The 3103-nt window shown below is 46.1% G+C and overlaps 1 protein-coding gene across 1 annotated transcript in view; it reads right to left on the reverse strand.

Annotated features, from left to right (window-relative positions):
* LOC106809680 (transcription factor 15-like) overlaps positions 1 to 3103 on the reverse strand; it is a 13374-nt gene that overhangs the window by 1637 nt on the left and 8634 nt on the right. The window lies entirely within an intron of this gene.

The following is a 3103-nucleotide window of genomic DNA, read 5'->3' on the forward strand; positions in this document are numbered from 1 at the left end:
GACGACACGAACTAAAACACACCATAAATTACGCTGCGAAGGGGCTAGATATCACTACAACCACACGCACACAATTGGTGAGGAAATTTATGGTAGTATAGTTACACACACACACACGCACGCACGCACACACGACTACCGACCACGCCACACACACACACACAACCACCACACGATCGCGCACGCAACACACACACCAAACACAACACACCACACACAACCACACACCCACACACGACACACGCAACACCAACGCACACACGCCCCACACCACACAGTTCCCGCACATACACACACACACACACACACACAGCACACACACACACCAAACAAGAACCAGACAGACAGACAGACAGAGCAGACAGACAGACAGACAGACAGACCACGCACGACCAGCAGACAGACAGACAGACAGACAAACAACCAGACAGACAGAGCAGAACAGACACGACCAGACGAGACAGGCAAGCACGCACGCAACTCGCACCCAAACAAACAACAAACAAACAAACAACACACAGCATCACACACAGCACACACACACACACACACCACACGCCGCGAGCCGCGCGTATCTGTCCCTGTTATGAGGCGAGGTTACATGATGAATATATAATGATCAATAAAATTATAATCAAAATAAAAATAAAATAAAATATATAAAAACAAATAATATGATTATAGTAATGACGGCGGGTAAACATGAGAGACGTCGAGATGCGAGCCTGCAAGCGACTACAGCCGCGAGATCAATCACTGAAGGAGTACGTTTTCGTAACGCAGGCCTGTATAACTACTGTTCATGTACTCGCTGACCGCGTCGTACGCGTGTGTGTGTGTGTGTGTGTTGTGTGTGTGCTGTGTGTAAGCGTGTGTGTGCTGTTGTGTGTGTGTGGTGTGTGCTTGTGTGGTGTGTGTGTTGGTGTGTCGTGTGTGTATGTGTTGCGGTGTGTGTGTATAATTGTGCGTGTGTGTGTGTTGTGTGTTTTGTGTGCGTGTGGCGTGTGTGTGTGTTGTGTGTGATATGTGTGTGTGTGTGTGGTATGTTGTGCGGTTGTGTTATGTGTGGTGTGTGTGTGGTATAGTGATGCGGTGCTTGTGTGTGTGTGGTGTGTGCGTGTGTGCAATGTGTACGACGTACGTACGTACGTACGTACGTAACGTACGTAACGTACGTACGTACGTACGTACGTACGTACGTACGTACGTACGTACGTACGTACGTCGTACGTCGTCGTCGTCGTCGTCGTCGTCTCTCTCTCTCTCTCTCTCTCTCTCTCTCTCTCTCTCTCTCTCTCTCTCTCTCTCTCTCTCTCTCTCTCTCTCTCTCTCTCTCTCTCTCTCTCTCATAGCCACACATCAGCACGCTATTCACGTAAACATACACATCGGTGTCCTGATATAAGATGTATACACTAAGAGTTCACGCTGACAGCAAAATGGTTAACGACAAAATGTGGTGGGACAGAAAAGAACAATAAATTCTGATGTAGGGTGGAATGGGTAGAGTACAATTGGATTTATTTTAAAATGGTATTGAAGAAAATTGGATATGAAGTAATCGGTAGATGTTATAGTGTATGATGAAACAAAGAAAGAAAAGAATACGATTAAATCAGATTACCGCAGTAAAAATAATTATTTCTTAGTACAATGACCAACCATAAACCGCGGTATAGAAATGAGTTGAGATAAGACGAGATGAGATACGATCATATTTGTAAGGCTGCGATAGGTAAGATAAGACGAGACAATGTAAGGTATTAATTATGAGTAACATAACATCAGGAGTGAATAATAATATTCACTCCTGATAACATGGATACGACTAGAAGATGATAATTAATGAAGCTAAGCTAGAATAAACCAAGAAGACGTAAGCCAATGTCAGATGTGATAAGATATAATGAGGTGAGATGAGATAAGATGAGATAAGATAAGATAAGATAAGATAAGCTAATACAAGATATAGAGTAAGATGAGATAAGATAAGATAAGATAAGCTAATACAATATAAGGTAAGATGAGATGAGATGAGATGTGATAGGATATTATATTATTATAGGATAAGGCAAGATAGTGCAAGAAAACACACAATGGATCTTATCAGAAGTAGATAATAGGGAATTAGGGTAGATCTACTTCTGATCTTATGAACCTATAATCATATCCTTTGCAGTCGTATTTGCCGTTGTTATAGGCAGCATGTAGGATTCGGACCTAGCAATAATAAGCAGCATATCGTGAGGAAGGAGAAACAGTTTATTGTTATTCGTAAACAGAATTACTGCACTCCACGCGGTCGTATAGTTCAATGGCGTCTGTTTGTTTTGGAAGTTACCTCGCTGGCATTACTGCAACTGGCACACCCACTGGTGAAAAATAAACAAACCTAGCGCGCAATCCCGCGTAGGTCATTTCCAGTATACGGCCAAACTTATAGCAAAGCTCATAATGAGATTCCCACAGTTGAAGACACACACGTGGTGAGATGACAATACTTTTACACTCACAACGAACGCCATATTTTACGCCCCGATCAAACTTAGGGCATAATACATCTTGGGAATTACCAAGTGTTTTTGTACACGGGGTTTTCCCAGCACTATAACATTCAGGGCAATGTTCCTGCGGAACTGTTTCCGCTGCTCATGACAACAGGGTTGTAACTAGCGGGAGTGGCCAGTTCGCAGTTGCCCCCCCCCCACCGCCCCGGGAAATGTAGGTAACAGAACAAAATCTGCACATGGCTTTGCCCCCGGGCAAAATGGGTTAGCTACGCTCCTGGTCATAAGGGCCAACTCTTGAGAGAAAGAGAGAGAGTGAGAGAGAGAGAGAGAGAGAGAGAGAGAGAGAGAGAGAGAGAAAGAGAGAGAGAGCGCGAGAGAGAAAGAGAAAGAGAGAGAGAGAGCGCGCGATAGAGAGCGAAATGGGGCGAAGGAGTGGGCGGGCCAGCGGGCGGTCGGGCTGGCGGTCGGGCGAGCGGGCGGTTGGGCGAGCGGGCGGTCCGGCGGTCCGGCGGGCGGGCGGTTGAGCGGGCGGATAGACGGACGGACGGACGGACGGACGGACGGACGGACGGACGGACGGACGGACGGACGGA

Source organism: Priapulus caudatus, unplaced genomic scaffold, assembly GCF_000485595.1.
Source record: "Priapulus caudatus unplaced genomic scaffold, Priapulus_caudatus-5.0.1 Scaffold375, whole genome shotgun sequence".
NCBI classification, from domain to species: Eukaryota; Metazoa; Priapulida; class Priapulimorpha; order Priapulimorphida; family Priapulidae; genus Priapulus; species Priapulus caudatus.